Source organism: Pseudophryne corroboree, chromosome 9, assembly GCF_028390025.1.
Source record: "Pseudophryne corroboree isolate aPseCor3 chromosome 9, aPseCor3.hap2, whole genome shotgun sequence".
Classification (NCBI taxonomy): Eukaryota; Metazoa; Chordata; class Amphibia; order Anura; family Myobatrachidae; genus Pseudophryne; species Pseudophryne corroboree.
The window spans coordinates 10,209,833-10,228,214 of record NC_086452.1 but is presented as its reverse complement, the minus strand read 5'-3'; the positions used below and the strand labels follow the sequence as shown (position 1 = coordinate 10,228,214).

The following is an 18,382-nucleotide window of genomic DNA, read 5'->3' as shown; positions in this document are numbered from 1 at the left end:
ACTGTGAGATATCTCACAGTGGAGGAACAGGGAAATGTCTCCTCAGGGGAGGAGCCCAGATAACGTGTGGCCATACACTGTGAGATATCTCACAGGGGAGGAACAGGGAAATGTCTCCTCAGGGGAGGAGCCCAGATAACGTGTGGCCATACACTGTGAGATATCTCACAGGGGAGGAACAGGGAAATGTCTCCTCAGGGGAGGAGCCCAGATACCGTGTGGCCATACACTGTGAGATATCTCACAGTGGAGGAACAGGGAAATGTCTCCTCAGGGGAGGAGCCCAGATAACGTGTGGCCATACACTGTGAGATATCTCACAGGGGAGGAACAGGGAAATGTCTCCTCAGGGGAGGAGCCCATAAAACGTGTGGCCATACACTGTGAGATATCTCACAAGGGAGGAACAGGGAAATGTCTCCTCAGGGGAGGAGCCCAGATAACGTGTGGCCATACACTGTGAGATATCTCACAGGGGAGGAACAGGGAAATGTCTCCTCAGGGGAGGAGCCCAGATAACGTGTGGCCATACACTGTGAGATATCTCACAGGGGAGGAACAGGGAAATGTCTCCTCAGGGGAGGAGCCCAGATACCGTGTGGCCATACACTGTGATATCTCACAGGGGAGGAACAGGGAAATGTCTCCTCAGGGGAGGAGCCCAGATACCCTGTGGCCATACACTGTGAGATATCTCACAGGGGAGGAACAGGGAAATGTCTCCTCAGGGGAGGAGCCCAGATACCGTGTGGCCATACACTGAGATATCTCACAGGGGAGGAACAGGGAAATGTCTCCTCAGGGGAGGAGCCCAGATAACGTGTGGCCTTACACTGTGAGATATCTCACAGGGGAGGAACAGGGAAATGTCTCCTCAGGGGAGGAGCCCAGATACCCTGTGGCCATACACTGTGAGATATCTCACAGGGGAGGAACAGGGAAATGTCTCCTCAGGGGAGGAGCCCAGATAACGTGTGGCCATACACTGTGATATCTCACAGGGGAGGAACAGGGAAATGTCTCCTCAGGGGAGGAGCCCAGATAACGTGTGGCCATACACTGGTGCAGATGTATTAACCTGGAGAAGGCATAGGGAAGTGATAAACCATTGATAAATGCACCAGCCAATCAGCTCTTAACTGTTAATTTACATATTGGAGCTGATTGGCTGGTGCGTTTATCACTTTGCATTTATCACTGGTTTATCACTTCCTTATGCCGTCTCCAGGTTAATACATCTGCCCCAGTGTGAGATATCGTCAGATTCAGTGGTACAATGTATGTATATACTGCTGACCATTCTGTCCGGTGATCCTCCAGCATCAGAGCCGCCTTTGTCTCTGCTCAGCAGATATTTTAGCAGATGAGTTTCTTGTATCACGAGTTAGATTGTAGCAGTGTGTACATAGATATCGGCACATGGCCTCCGGTACCTAGTGTAATCTGAAGTATGATTCTACAAGTGTGTACCTAGCTTTGTAATTGGGGACAGACAGATCCTGGTAAGGCAGACTGACACATTAGAGGCACGCAGCGCGAGAAAGTCGCCATTTGTACTCAGTGGGGGCACGGACTGTTGAGGGCTGTTGTACAGGGAATGTTTGGTCTCCCCAATGTACTCTTCTACACACACATTGTGTTGTGTCCACACAGACCCCTGGGAGTGCAGGGTCACCTGCCCACCCACCTACCAGCAACGTGGGTGGGACAGAAGGGCGTGATGACAATTCGCAGTGATTCACATCATCGCGGCGATGCCATCACTGCACAGTGCTGTGATTCGCTGCATTACGCTGGCGGGAGCAGTGACATGACGTAGGTGATACGTCTACTGTCGCAATCCTTTAAATACCAGTGTGGGAAGGGTTAATTATTTTGGCTGTAGAGTGTGCGCTATTCGGTAAGTAAGTCTTAGATTTTCTACAGGTCTTATACCTAGACCAGGGGTGGGGAACCTCCGGCCCGCAAAGCCGTTTGTTCCGGCCCACCCGCTTATGTTGGCGAAACACGCCGCCACTCAGTCCGGCGGCGGCGTGTCTCAGCTGTCAGGGCAGGGAGGAGAGCGCAGCTACATGTCCGGCGGTAGCGGCGGGTAAGATCTCAAACCAGCCGCCGGTTTGAGAGCCAATCAGAGCTCGCGGACCGGCAGCCAATCAGGAGCCGCCGCTGCCGGTTCGCGAGCTCTGATTGGCTCACGAACCGGCGGCTGGTTTGAGGTCCTACATGCCGCCGATGCCGCCCGACATAGCCCTGACCCCCTGACAGCTGAAACACACCGCTGGAAGGAGGAGCAGCAGCAGCAGCACAGTGGGGTGGGGGTCGGGGGGGGATTGAGGAGGAGGAAGGGCACTGTGGGGGAATTTGTGGATCTGGCACTGTGGGGGAATTTGTGGATCTGGCACTGTGGGGGAATTTGTGGATCGGGCACTGTGGGGGAATTTGTGTATCTGGCACTGTGGGGGCATTTGTATACCTGGCACTGTGGGGGCATTTGTATACCTGGCACTGTGGGGGCATTTGTATACCTGGCACTGTGGGGGCATTTGTATACCTTGCACTGTTGAGGCATTTGTATACCTTGCACTGTGGGGGCATTTGTATACCTGGCACTGTGAGGGCATTTGTGGATCTGGCATTGTGGGGGCCATTTGTGTATTTGGCACTGTGGGGGCATTTGTGTATCTGGCACTGTGGGGGCCATTTGTGGATCTGACACTGTGGGGGCATTTGTGGATCTGGCACTGTGGGGGCATTTGTGGATCTGGCACTGTGGGGGCATTTGTGGATCTGGCACTGTGGGGGCCATTTGTGGATCTGACACTGTGGGGGCATTTGTGGATCTGGCACTGTGGGGGCATTTGTGGATCTGGCACTGTGGGGGCATTTGTGGATCTGGCACTGTGGGGGCATTTGTGGATCTGGCACTGTGGGGGCATTTGTGTATCTGGCACTGCACTGGCATATGTGTATCTGGCACTGCACTATTGGGGTCATGTGTATCACGTCCCATTTTAATTGGACACACCCATTTTTTGGCACGCGCGCCTTCAGCGCGCGCACTCAGTACCTCTGTCGGGCAGAACTACTGGGGGGCAGGGTCATTTTTAAGTTGATCATTTTTGTATGGCCCCCGAAGGATTTTATAAATATCTAAATGGCCCTTGGTAGAAAAAAGGTTCCCCACCCCTGACCTAGACGGTTGCAACTGAGAGTGTGGAAGCAGGTGCCTGTGTTTGGGAAGGGATCGGTCAGATCTGGAACCTTATGGATAGGTGAGTGCGATATGGAGTGTCCTAAATGTGTCCCCTAATAGTACGCAGTGATGGGTGCGCAGTGCGGGTGTGACAGGTAAAGGTATCAGGATGGTTGGCTGACGTATCAGAGGTGATACACGGTTTGGTTCTTAGAATATCTGATAAGTTATCAGATCAGAGAGCAGCAGAAACCAGTGTCTGTGACATATACCCTAATCCTGTTACCCTAACCCTGATACCTCAACCCTGACCCTAATACTCTAACCCTAAATGCAGACTAGATGGGCCAAGTGGTTCTCATCTGTGTAATCCATCTCAGGATGGCGATCGCAGGGGGGAGACAACTTCATTTAATGAAATCCGTTTTCTATGTAAACTTAGTTTAATTTTTTGTCATTATTTTCTTGGTTCTTCCTTTTTTTTTTATTTTTTTTATATCTTTAAAGAATTGCTGTGAGTCCCAGACCAGGCTCTCTATACAGTGGTCATGTGTGACCTGGTAATGTCGCGTCACACACGTGCGCAGGAGAGTCCGTAACTGGCCATTCTGTGCTCACCGGTACAGTATCGACCGTCTAATGATAAATAGCAGCCACAGAAAGTTTCTACAATTTGGCGACAGAAAATGTGTTGTTGTAAAGTGGAAGAGCTGCAGAGAGAAACCGTTCCTACCACATGGCAGAAGTTCTGCAGAGTAATACGTAGACACTCCCGAAACGTTTTGGAACAAGTTACTGGCGATGATCAAACCAAAGGAAAACTTTTTGGCCACATCCACAAATTATACATTTGGAGAAAAACAGGTGACTCATTGGAAGGAAAGACCAGCGTGCCAGGCATTAAGCATTGCCCCAGAGTCAGAGAATGAAGCTGAGAATACTTCAGCAATGCAAACCAAACCTTGCCTCAAAATCAAGCATGGCGAACCAACGAGGATGGAATGGAAAGGTTAATGGCGTGGAACGGTCACAGTCCCCTAGACCTGATTATTATAGGATACGTCAGGAGAGACATGCCGTAGAGCTGAGGTTATAACTGAGCTAGAAAAGAGGATAGAAAGAGTCATCGCCAAGGGCTGGCTGACCGGGCGCCGTGTCTTATATCTGATACATGAGAGAATACGGAGGCCGTGGGCAGGGATATGTGATGCAGCTTGTATCCTTATTTTCAGTGTGACCACAGGCGCCCACAGTCGTGCATGTAACTGTGTAAAATACCCAGCATGCAATGTGAATAAACTAGCATGTTTATCCCTTCGTCTTTGGGATTGTACTTTGTTGTGTGTGTGTGTGTGTGTGTGTGTGTGTGTGTGTGTGTGTATATATATATACACGGGAGATTCAAGTTATTATCACCACTTCCTGTGACGTCGGCAGTGCGTAGCCCATAAAGTACATCACGTGACATGCGCTGGCTTGGTGGGTATATAAGGTGTGCGATAGGCCGTCTGCACACATATCACTCGTTGCTGGCTTGGTGGGTATATAAGGTGTGCGATAGGCCGTCTGCACACATATCACTCGTTGGACTCGTTGCTGGCTTGGTGGGTATATAAGGAGTGTGATAGGCCGTCTGCACACATATGACTCGTTGCTGGCTTGGTGGGTATATAAGGTGTGCGATAGGCCGTCTGCACACATATCACTCGTTGCTGGCTTGGTGGGTATATAAGGTGTGCGATAGGCCGTCTGCACACATATCACTCGTTGCTGGCTTGGTGGGTATATAAGGTGTGTGATAGGCCGTCTGCACACATATCACTCGTTGCTGGCTTGGTGGGTATATAAGGTGTGCGATAGGCCGTCTGCACCCATATCACTCGTTGCTGGCTTGGTGGGTATATAAGGTGTGCGATAGGCCGTCTGCACACATATCACTCGTTGCTGGCTTGGTGGGTATATAAGGTGTGCGATAGGCCGTCTGCACACATATCACTCGTTGCTGGCTTGGTGGGTATATAAGGTGTGCGATAGGCCGTCTGCACACATATCACTCGTTGCTGGCTTGGTGGGTATATAAGGAGTGTGATAGGCCGTCTGCACACATATCACTCGTTGCTGGCTTGGTGGGTATATAAGGTGTGCGATAGGCCGTCTGCACACATATCACTCGTTGCTGGCTTGGTGGGTATATAAGGTGTGCGATAGGCCGTCTGCACACATATCACTCGTTGCTGGCTTGGTGGGTATATAAGGTGTGCGATAGGCCGTCTGCACACATATCACTCGTTGCTGGCTTGGTGGGTATATAAGGTGTGCGATAGGCCGTCTGCACACATATCACTCGTTGCTGGCTTGGTGGGTATATAAGGTGTGCGATAGGCCGTCTGCACACATATCACTCGTTGCTGGCTTGGTGGGTATATAAGGTGTGTGATAGGCCGTCTGCACACATATCACTCGTTGCTGGCTTGGTGGGTATATAAGGTGTGCGATAGGCCGTCTGCACACATATCACTCGTTGCTGGCTTGGTGGGTATATAAGGTGTGCGATAGGCCGTCTGCACACATATCACTCGTTGCTGGCTTGTTGGGTATATAAGGTGTGCGATAGGCCGTCTGCACACCTATCACTCGTTGCTGGCTTGGTGGGTATATAAGGAGTGTGATAGGCCGTCTGCACACATATCACTCGTTGCTGGCTTGGTGGGTATATAAGGTGTGATAGGCCGTCTGCACACATATCACTCGTTGCTGGCTTGGTGGGTATATAAGGTGTGCGATAGGCCGTCTGCACACATATCACTCGTTGCTGGCTTGGTGGGTATATAAGGTGTGTGATAGGCCGTCTGCACACATATCACTCGTTGCTGGCTTGGTGGGTATATAAGGTGTGTGATAGGCCGTCTGCACACATATCACTCGTTGCTGGCTTGGTGGGTATATAAGGAGTGTGATAGGCCGTCTGCACACATAGCACTCGGTGGGTATATAAGGTGTGTGATAGGCCGTCTGCACACATATCACACATTGCTGGCTTGGTGGGTATATAAGGTGTGCGATAGGCCGTCTGCACACATATCACTTGTTGCTGGCTTGGTGGGTATATAAGGTGTGTGATAGGCCGTCTGCACACATATCACTTGTTGCTGGCTTGGTGGGTATATAAGGTGTGTGATAGGCCGTCTGCACACATATCACTTGTTGCTGGCTTGGTGGGTATATAAGGTGTGCGATAGGCCGTCTGCACACATATCACTTGTTGCTGGCTTGGTGGGTATATAAGGTGTGTGATAGGCCGTCTGCACACATATCACACGTTGCTGGCTTGGTGGGTATATAAGGTGTGTGATAGGCCGTCTGCACACATATCACTCGTTGCTGTCATGGGTAAAAGGGGCGATTTATCTGAGTTTTGAAAAGGGATCATTTTGGGCCAAGGGTGTCTGTATTTCTGACACAGCGCAGTGTGTGACCTGTCCACGCGCTGCTGTGGTGACGGTGTATCGTGGATGGATAAATAGCACCATTGTGAATAACCGACATGGAAACGGCGGAGCACCACGTGCCATTGATGTGAGAGGTGAATGTCGGCTACGAAGGTACGCGAGGGGCGACCGACACGCTATAGCGGAGCAGCTCACCGTCACAGTGTACCTGGAGCTACCAGACGTGTGTCTATAGTGACAGTTCAGCTCGCTGCTGTCCGTGCCGCACACGGCGGTTACTCTGGCTGTTAGCTGGCCGTCATAATAATGTGACTCCACCGTGTATATATTTATGTGTGCGTGTGTGTGTTCAGGGGTCATCTGCACGTGTCGGAATACATTGTCTTCTAGCGTCTGTGTGTTATAATGGAATGTTAGGTAGGTGTTGCAGATGACTGGCCTCTTTATTTTCACTTATTACCTATCACATACCTGCTATAGTATATACGGGGGGAACGTACAGTATTGTTTTGTTATTATTCATTTGTCTGAAGATGAAGAACAGCTAACCTCCTACACAACATGGTAGGAAAATCTGTGTCTCTAGAGGTGGAACTATAATGCCCAGCATGTCCTTAAAACCCCTGGCTGCCGGGCATGCTAACACTTGTAGTTCCACAACAGCTGAGAAATGCAGCTACTTCTGCCTTGCAGTGTAATCGATGTGAGTGTCTGTGGCTGACTCTCTCCACTCTCCGTCCTCGGTGTAGATGGCATCAGTGGGTCCCCAGAACCTCCTAGAGCCACAGTAGGTGACACAGCCTACTCGGCTCAGCCTGTAGTTCATACGCTGAATATACTCCAGGGGCTGGCTGGCAACTTTTAGCCTGGGGGGCAAGTCCAGAGCACTGGCCCATAAGTAATGGCTCCATCTTAAATGGAGTTTTTTTGTTTAAAAATATTTATTAATTAAAAAAAATTAGGCCTGGTGTAAATGATCCCAAAAATACTTCATTATAAACTTGTCAGTGCGGCCGCGGCTTCAGCAGAGCTGTGTAGTGCTGGGGTGGCCAACCAGGCAGTGGCAAAGAGCCAGAAAAGATCTGTAGTCAAGGGTAAGAGCCAGTATCATACGGGCCACACCCCATTTTTATGCGCACACATATATGTCCCCACAGTGCCAGATACATATATGTCCCCACAGTGCCAGATACATATATGCCCCCACAGTGCCAGATACATATATGCCCCCACAGTGCCAGATACATATATGCCCCCACAGTGCCAGATACATATATGCCCCCACAGTGCCAGATACATATATGCCCCCACAGTGCCAGATACATATATGCCCCCACAGTGCCAGATACATATATGCCCCCACAGTGCCAGATACATATATGTCCCCATAGTGCCAGATACATATGTCCCCAAAGTGCCAGATACATATATGTCCCCATAGTGCCAGATACATATATGTCCCCATAGTGCCAGATACATATATGTCCCCATAGTGCCAGATACATATATGTCCCCATAGTGCCAGATACATATATGTCCCCATAGTGCCAGATACATATATGTCCCCACAGTGCCAGATACATATATGTCCCCACAGTGCCAGATACATATATGTCCCCACAGTGCCAGATACATATATGTCCCCACAGTGCCAGATACATATATGTCCCCACAGTGCCAGATACATATATGTCCCCACAGTGCCAGATACATATATGTCCCCACAGTGCCAGATACATATATGTCCCCACAGTGCCAGATACATATATGTCCCCACAGTGCCAGATACATATATGTCCCCACAGTGCCAGATACATATATGTCCCCACAGTGCCAGATACATATATGTCCCCACAGTGCCAGATACATATATGTCCCCACAGTGCCAGATACATATATGTCCCCACAGTGCCAGATACATATATTCCTCCACAGTGCCAGATACATATATGCCCCTACAGTGCCAGATACATATATGCCCCTACAGTGCCAGATACATATATGCCCCCACAGTGCCAGATACATATATGCCCCCACAGTGCCAGATACATATATGCCCCCACAGTGCCAGATACATATATGCCCCCACAGTGCCAGATACATATATTCCTCCACAGTGCCAAATACATATATTCCTCCACAGTGCCAGATACATATATTCCTCCACAGTGCCAAATACACATATTCCTCCACAGTGCCAAATACACATATTCCTCCACAGTGCCAGATACACATATTCCTCCACAGTGCCAGATACATATATGTCCCCATAGTGCCAGATACATATATGTCCCCATAGTGCCAGATACATATATGCCCCCACAGTGCCAGATACATATATGTCCCCACAGTGCCAGATACATATATGTCCCCACAGTGCCAGATACATATATGTCCCCACAGTGCCAGATACATATATGCCCCCACAGTGCCAGATACATATATGCCCCCACAGTGCCAGATACATATATGTCCCCACAGTGCCAGATACATATATGTCCCCACAGTGCCAGATACATATATGTCCCCACAGTGCCAGATACATATATGTCCCCACAGTGCCAGATACATATATGTCCCCACAGTGCCAGATACATATATGTCCCCACAGTGCCAGATACATATATGTCCCCACAGTGCCAGATACATATATGTCCCCACAGTGTCAGATACATATATGCCCCCACAGTGCCAGATACATATATTCCTCCACAGTGCCAGATACATATATGCCCCCACAGTGCCAGATACATATATGCCCCCACAGTGCCAGATACATATATGCCCCCACAGTGCCAGATACATATATGCCCCCACAGTGCCAGATACATATATGCCCCCACAGTGCCAGATACATATATGCCCCCACAGTGCCAGATACATATATTCCTCCACAGTGCCAAATACATATATTCCTCCACAGTGCCAGATACATATATTCCTCCACAGTGCCAAATACATATATTCCTCCACAGTGCCAAATACACATATTCCTCCACAGTGCCAAATACACATATTCCTCCACAGTGCCAGATACACATATTCCTCCACAGTGCCAGATACACATATGTCCCCATAGTGCCAGATACATATATGTCCCCATAGTGCCAGATACATATATGTCCCCATAGTGCCAGATACATATATGTCCCCATAGTGCCAGATACATATATGTCCCCATAGTGCCAGATACATATATGTCCCCATAGTGCCAGATACATACCGTATATACTCGAGTATAAGCCGACTTTTTCAGCACTTTTTTTTGTGCTGAAAAAGCCACCTCGGCTTATACTCGAGTCAGTGCAGGCAGAGGCAGAGCAGTGTGAAGGAGGGACATGGACGGCGCTCCTGTGTCCCTCCTGCATCTCCGGCGGCAGCAGCGGCGGTTCTATTACAGGAAGTACCCGTTCGTGACCTCTGATCACGAACCGGCACTTCCTATAATAGACCCGCCGCGGCCGCCGAAGATGCAGGAGGGACACAGGAGAGGCGCATGCTGTGCGCTTCGTGTCCCTCCAGAAGACAGCGCGGGATCGACGGAGGGGTAAGTAACAACACTGTGGGGCATACCTGGCACTTGGGGAGGGAACGTATCTGGCAGCACTGTGGGGGCATATCTGGCAGCACTGTGGGGGCATATCTGGCAGCACTGTGGGGGCATATCTGGCAGCACTGTGGGGGCATATCTGGCAGCACTGTGGGGGCATATCTGGCAGCACTGTGGGGGCATATCTGGCAGCACTGTGGGGGCATATCTGGCAGCACTGTGGGGGCATATCTGGCACTATGAGGGCATATCTGGCACTGAGGGCTGTGTACGGCTAGAGCTGCATTTCCCACCCTAGGCTTATACTCGAGTCAATAAGTTTTCCCAGGTTTTTGTGGTAGAATTAGGTGCCTCGGCTTATATTCGGGTCGACTTATACTCGAGTATATACGGTATATGTCCCCATAGTGCCAGATACATAAATGACCCCACAGTGCCAGATACATATATTCCTCCACAGTGCCAGATACATATATGTCCCCACAGTGCCAGATACATATATGTCCCCACAGTGCCAGATGCATATTTCTGCTGCGGGGTACACTGGGCTCCACAAGTCTGGACAATGGGGTGTAGAGTAGGATCTTGATCCGAGGCACCAACAGGCTCAAAGCTTTGACTGTTCCCAGAATGCACAGCGCCGCCTCCTATATCACCCCGCCTCCCAGCACAGGAGCTCAGTTTTGTAAGTTGGTGCTGCAGTAAGCAGGCACATAACAGAGGGGCTGCTCCAAGCAGCCCTAAGAAAAGCTTTTTTTCTGAAGAAAAAGTGAAGACTTCAAGGGCAGCAGCAGTGGTAAATGTCTTGTGACATTCACTGCTGCGACTCCAGCTCTCCCCAGCGGCGCTGTACACTCCCGAGCCCTGGTTGCCGGGTAACTACAGCGGAGGCTCCGGTTTACTTCACGCTAGGCACACACGGCTGGGGCTTTCCAGGATCACGTGGCCGCGCTTCGGGAGGTTGTAAGTGGGTCCCACTCACGATCCGGCGCAGTCAGTGGGAGGCGGGCCGCGCGCGCTGGCGGTGGACACTGTGGCTGTACAGGCAATCCCACTAGATCACCAGGGCATGCGCGCAGGTCAGGTTTTCTCTCAAAACCGATTTTAATATCGCACACAGTACCCGGTGGTTTTGCCAGCAAGCGGGATAAGGCTTAGACCTGAAGCCCCTCCCCCAGCAACAGGGCGCCATTTCCAGCAAGTGTTCCCGCCCTGGAGCTGCATCTCTGTCTTTTCCTCACTCCCTGTCAGTGTCTGCGGCGCCATTACTCCTCAGTTCACTGTTCCTGGGACTGCTTGGCCAAATCCTCCTATGTAAAGACGCCTGGTTGTCAGCGCTGTGACTTTACATGACACTTAAGTATTCTACCTGCCTTTTTAGTCAGTGTTAGTAAGAAAGAGTGCATTTAGTCAGGGGTTATAGTACAATTACCCTGTGATATACATCCAGTTCTTACTGTGTACTGTTATATCTATTGTTATATAGCTGTGTAAGCTAGTCCAGTGCAGTATTATTGTCTGTAATAACCTCTGCATTGTACAGACTGACTATCTGTGTGTGCATTAAATAGCTGAGTGGTGTCCATTTCGTGTCTTTCACTCAACTTGCTATCCCTATATACTATAACCTGAGGGGGCTTGGTGCGTCAGGTGTTATTTAAAATAGTATTTTCACAAAGATATACTGTATTACGTATTTTTCTCTGTGATTTAGTCACCATATCTCTCCTTTATCTCTGCTGGGGCTGACTACACTGCGCAGGGGTTTGGGTTTGGGATATTGTGCTGCTAATAATTGTATTGTTACCTGATACTGCAAGTTATATCATGTCTGCTTCTGAGGGTAACGGTTCTGGGGCTGAACACACTGCTGGTATTGCTGAAGCCACAGGCACATATGGGGGAGAATATAGCAGCTGTGGGCTCTGGTTCTGGGGGCTCCTTGCCCCCCAGTGGGACTGTGGCAACGGAGGCACATACTGACCCTCCGTGGGCCGCTTTTTCCATGCTTCTGCATACACTAGTTCACAAACTAACACCCCCTATGGGACCCCCAATGCCGGTACAACCGTATGTGGTCCCTGCAGCTAACCCGCCGTGGGCGGATGATTTATCTGCTCAATTAAAGAAATTGAACCAGTCCCTGACTACTAAAAAGTCTGACCAACGCTCGCCTAAGTCCAAGAGGTCCTCTAAGCGAGCGCTTGTCTCCTCACAATCCACTGCTGTCACTGACACCTCGTCTGATGAAGACAGCACATACACTGACCCCACAGGTTCTGACTCGAATACGGCTGATGGGGAGGGTAGTTCACATGTGGATGTTCCTGATCTTTTGGAGGCTATTAAGTTAATTCTGCAGATTACGGATGATCCCGAGTCATCTGTTCCTCCTAAGAAACCAGATAGGTTCAAGCGTCAGGAGGTGGTTAAACAGGTTTTACCTCACTCTGATCACCTAGTGGATATACGTCAGGAACCCTGTGAAAGCCCGGGTACGAAGTTTGTGCCTCAAAAGAAGATGCTGGCTCGCTATCCCCTTGCGCCAGAGCTGTCTAAGAATTGGGAAACGCCTCCTCCAGTGGACTCACATGTGGCTAGGATGGTGGTTTCCTCAGCTCTACCGGTCACTACCGTCATGTCTCTAAAAGAGCCTACGGATAAACATGTCCAGGGTTGTCTGAAAGCGATTTACACCCTCACAGGTGCTGCACAAAGGCCCACTATTGCAGCAACATGGGCTGCAGAGGCTATTGAAGCATGGGCCTTGGAGTTAGAAGCTGAAATCTCTTCTGACCATGCTAGACAATGCTTGTCATATATTGTCACAGCTTCTCGCTATATTAAAGAGGCGGCTTCTGATGCCGGTATCCTAGCAGTCAAGGCCTCTACTACGTCAGTCCTGGCTCGCAGGATATTGTGACTGAGATCTTGGTCTGTGGATCTGGACTCTAGAAAAACCCTGGAGGTACTCCCTTTCAAGGGAGATATTCTGTTTGGGGAGGACTTAAATAAGATAGTGGCTGACTTGGCTACTGCCAAAACTGCCTGTCTGCCTAATACAGCTCCTTCTGTGTCAAAGGCTAAAGGCACGTCCTTTCTCCCCTTTCGTCCTTCAGGTAAAGCAAAAGGTCAGGCGTACCATAAGCAGGCCCGCACTTCCAAACCTGGTAAGCCGAAGCCCAAAAGAGCCTGGGCTGCCCGTCAGCCAGCTGCCAAGACCGATAAGCCTGCCGCATGACGGGGCGGGCCTCCCCCTGGGGGATCCCAGGGTGGGGGGCCGGCTTCTAGGGTATACCCAGGAATGGTTGAAGACCACTTCAGATGCCTGGGTACGGGAAGTCGTCACTCGAGGTTACGCCATAGCCTTCAAACAACGACCCCCTCATCGATTTTGCCAGACAGACGTCCCGTCGGACCAGACAAAAGCAAACACTCTGCATTCGGTGGTACAGACCCTCCTGGTTACAGGAGTCGTAGTACAGGTGCCTCTTAATCAGAGGGGCCGGGGGTACTATTCTCCGCTGTTTCTAGTCCCGAAGCCAAATGGGTCCTCCCGACCCATTCTCAACCTCAAGGCACTGAACAGGTTTGTGAAGGTTTCCAAGTTCCGTATGGAAACCCTTCGCTGTATAGTTCTGGCCTTGGAACCTGGGGACTACATGGTCTCCCTGGACATACAGGATGCTTACCTGCATATTCCTATAGCAGTGTCACATCAACAATACCTGAGGTTCGCTATTGGCAACCTCCATTACCAGTTTCGGGCGTTACCTTTTGGTTTAACAACGGCTCTGCGAGTCTTCACCAAAGTAATGGCGGTGATGACGGTGGTACTCCGCCGTCAAGGGGTCAAGATACTGCCGTATCTGGACGACTTGTTAGTCCTGGCAAATTCCTTAGATCTTCTCCTGCGTCATCTGGATATGACGGTCCGGTTTCTACAAGCCCACGGGTGGCTCATCAACTGAAAGAAATCCTCTCTGGTCCCTGCTCAGAGCATGGTGCACCTGGGAGCGCTGTTGGACACTCACAACCAGAGGTTGTTCTTGTCTCAGGAGAAAGTCCTGAAGCTTCAGGACAGGATTCGTTGCTTCCTTTCTCGTCCGCAAGTGTCGATACATTCGGCTATGCAGGTGCTGGGCCTCATGGTATCAGCATTCGACATGGTGGAGTATGCTCAATTCCATTCTCGTCCCCTCCAGAAGCTGATTCTAGCCAAGTGGGACGGCCTTCCTCACCGGATCAGGTCTCAAATGTTCTCTTTTACTCCGGAGATCCGTCTGTCGCCGCTCTGGTGGCTCCAGGACCAACAATTGTGCAGGGGCCGTCCCTTCTGGATATCCAACTGGGTCCTGTTGACGACAGATGCCAGTCTAAGAGGTTGGGGCGCGGTGCTGGAGCAGCACTCCTTGCAGGGTCGGTGGACCAAGGAGGAATCTCTCCTCTCGATCAACATTCTGGAATTGCGGGCGGTCTTCAATGCGTTGAACCTAGCCCAGCATTTGATTCAGAACCGTCCTGTTCAAGTACAGTCGGACAACACCACCACCACAGTGGCTTACATAAATCATCAAGGCGGCACTCAAAGCCGTTTGGCAATGAAGGAAGTCTCACGGATTCTACGTTGGGCAGAACGCCATCTGCCGGCAATATCGGCAATATTCATTCCGGGAGTCCTGAATTGGGAAGCGGACTTTCTCAGTCGTCAGGACGTACATGCCGGCGAGTGGGGGCCTCCATCCAAAAGTGTTTCAACTCCTCGTGGAAAGGTGGGGTCTTCCAGATGTGGATCTGATGGCGTCTCGACACAATCACAAGGTTCCGGTCTTCGGAGCAAGGACAAGGGATCCTCAAGCAGCATTCGTGGATGCGCTGGCAGTGCCGTGGAGGTTTCGACTGCCGTACGTGTTCCCTCCGGTGTCACTGCTGCCCAGGGTAATTCGGAAGTTCAAGCAAGAAAAAGGAAATCTGCTTCTCATAGCTCCGGCGTGGCCCAGACAGCACTGGTTCTCAGACCTGCAGGGCCTGTCGTCAGAGCGTCCAATTCTACTTCCACAACGCCCAGACCTCCTCGTTCAGGGCCCCTGTGTCTACCAGGAACTAGCCCGGCTGTTTTTGACGGCGTGGCTCTTGAAGCTTCCGTTTTGAGGGCTAAGGGTTTTTTCTGAAGAGGTCATTAAAACTATGTTGCGGGTCCGAAAACCGGCCTCTGCTCGGATTTACCATAGGGTCTGGCATTCCTACTTTGTTTGGTGCGCATCTAATAATTATGACGCTTCCAAGTTTAGTACAGCCAGGCTTTTGGCTTTTCTTCAGCAGGGCCTGGACTTAGGCCTGCGTCTGGCCTCCCTCAAGGTTCATATTTCTGCCTTGTCGGTGTGGTTTCAGAGAAAAATTGTGACTTTGCCTGATGTTCATACTTTCACTCGGGGTGTGTTGCGTATCCAACCTCCCTATGTCCCGCCTGTGGCTCCTTGGGACTTGTCGGTGGTTTTGGAGGCGTTGCAGGAACCTCCATTTGAACCCCTGGGTTCACCTGACCTTAAGTGGCTTTCCTTTAAGGTGGTGTTCTTGCTGGCTATTGCCTCTGCTAGAAGAGTGTCGGATCTGGGTGCCTTGTCTTGTAGTTTCCCATATCTGATTTTTCACAGTGACCGGGCGGTTCTTAGGACTCGTCCCGGATATTTGCCTAAGGTGGTTTCTTCGTTCCACCTTAATCAGGAGATTGTGGTTCCAGCTTTTGTCTCTCCTGATTTGTCTCCCAAAGAGCGGTCTTTGGATGTGGTACGAGCTCTCCGTATCTATGTGAAGAGAACTGCTTCTATTCGAAAATCTGATTCTTTGTTTGTTTTGTTTGGATTTCACAAACGTGGCTGGCCTGCTCACAAGCATACCCTGGCCAGGTGGATCAGAATGGTGATTGCACATGCTTATGTGAAGGCTGGTCTGTCAGCTCCTGTTCACATTACGGCCCATTCTACTCGGTCTGTTGGACCTTCTTGGGCGGCCCAACGTGGTGCGACCCTTGAACAATTGTTCAAGGCGACTACGTGGTCTTCCGGGAACACGTTCATAAGGTTCTATGCCTTCGATTCTGCCGCTTACCAGGATGCTTTCTTTGGACGCAGGGTTCTTGTGCCCGCTACAGTGCATCCCCTCCCATAAGGAACTGTTTTAGGACATCCCCATTGTCCACACTTGTGGAGCCCAGTGTACCCCGCAGCAGAAAACAAGTTTTATGGTAAGAACTTACCTTTGTTAAAACTCTTTCTGCGAGGTACACTGGGCTCTACAAGGCGCCCACCCTGATGCACTTAGCTTCTTTGGGTTGCTATGGCATTAGCTGCTGACACTTCTCCTGTCGTGAGAGTGTTGGTGTATGTGGCTACTAACCGTTGTCGTCTCTTTTCCTGCTACTGCATTGAGCTGGTTAACTAAAACTGAGCTCCTGTGCTGGGAGTCGGATCAAGATCCTACTCTACACCCCATTGTCCAGACTTGTGGAGCCCAGTGTACCTCGCAGAAAGAGTTTTAACAAAGGTAAGTTCTTACCATAAAACTCGTTATGTCCCCATAGTGCCAGATGCATATATGTCCCCATAGTGCCAGATACGTATATGCCTCCACAGTGCCAGAACACATATATGTCCCCATAGTGCCAGATACATATATGTCCCCATAGTGCCAGATACATATATGTCCCCACAGTGCCAGATACATATATGTCCCCACAGTGCCAGATACATATATGTCCCCACAGTGCCAGATACATATATGTCCCCACAGTGCCAGATACATATATGTCCCCACAGTGCCAGATACATATATGTCCCCACAGTGCCAGATACATATATTCCTCCACAGTGCCAGATACATATATTCCTCCACAGTGCCAGATACATATATTCCTCCACAGTGCCAGATACATATATGTCCCCACAGTGCCAGATACATATATGTCCCCACAGTGCCAGATACATATATGTCCCCACAGTGCCAGATACATATATGTCCCCACAGTGCCAGATACATATATTCCTCCACAGTGCCAGATACATATATTCCTCCACAGTGCCAGATACATATATTCCTCCACAGTGCCAGATACATATATTCCTCCACAGTGCCAGATACATATATTCCTCCACAGTGCCAGATACATATATTCCTCCACAGTGCCAGATACATATATGTCCCCATAGTGCCAGATACATATATTCCTCCACGGTGCCAGATACACATCTCCCCAGTGCCATATACACGTTCCCCCCCCCCCCCCCCAGTGCCAGATATGCCCCCAGTGCCAGATACACATGTCCCACCAGTGCCAGATATGCCCCCAGTGTAAGATACACATGTCCCCACACTGCGCCCCCCTAAGTGCTGCTCACCGCCGCGCTGCTGCTTGTGAGGGGAGGAGAGTGCAGCGTGCGCCTTTCTGCCCTCAGTCTCCACTCTCCGATGGCGTTGATTCTCTCTAATTAGGCGCCGGTCCGTGACCCTTGGCTGTAGCGTAGCCCGGGGGGCACATGGCCTCTGATATACTCTGTACTGTACACTCCCCTTCAGCCCAGAGAGCCAATCAGGGGAGAGCAGGGGCTGCTATGGAAACCGCCAGTTAGCGCTCTCTCTATAGATGAGTGCCTGCTAGTTACTTACGCAATCCATGGTGGGTGCCAGTAGGTGGCCTGAGATGCTGTCCAGACTATTAACACACTGCCCATTCCCAGCGGGTATGTCTGCCCTGTCCGCAATCCCCCGTTACCCCCTACTGCACCTGCCTGTCGCCCACTCAGCATGTCTGCATTGAGAACTAGTTTGCTGAATGCTGTTCATTCTGAGCTGAGTGATACCAGCACTATAGTATGGATCTAGAGAGACCAGCCGCTGTTAGGAGGGAATACTCAGGCCAGATCACAGGCTCCAAGCAACACCCGAGTTGAGGCAGAGTGCACAGAGCTGGGTGGTAGCGATGTCTTACCCCTGTATGTGAGCCTGTATGAAGACCGGGTACTACAGTGGGGGCCATTCTCTACAATGCTGGGTTACAGCTAGTTGAAATGGGCGAGTCAGAGCTTTGGCCTGATTCATACCTGATCTCTTCTGTGTGTTTTTTCACACAGCGGGCGTTCAGGTCCTAACTGCACATACACCGCAATACGCATCAGACAACAACAAAGGGCATCG

At 50.4% G+C, this 18,382-nt stretch overlaps 2 protein-coding genes across 4 annotated transcripts in view; one reads left to right on the top strand and one right to left on the bottom strand.

Moving 5' to 3' along the window:
* Positions 1 to 18,382, top strand: part of DNAI3 (dynein axonemal intermediate chain 3) — a 400,488-nt gene that overhangs the window by 9,324 nt on the left and 372,782 nt on the right. The window lies entirely within an intron of this gene.
* The window catches only part of MCOLN3 (mucolipin TRP cation channel 3), a 70,813-nt gene that overhangs the window by 51,990 nt on the left and 441 nt on the right, over positions 1 to 18,382 (bottom strand). The window lies entirely within an intron of this gene.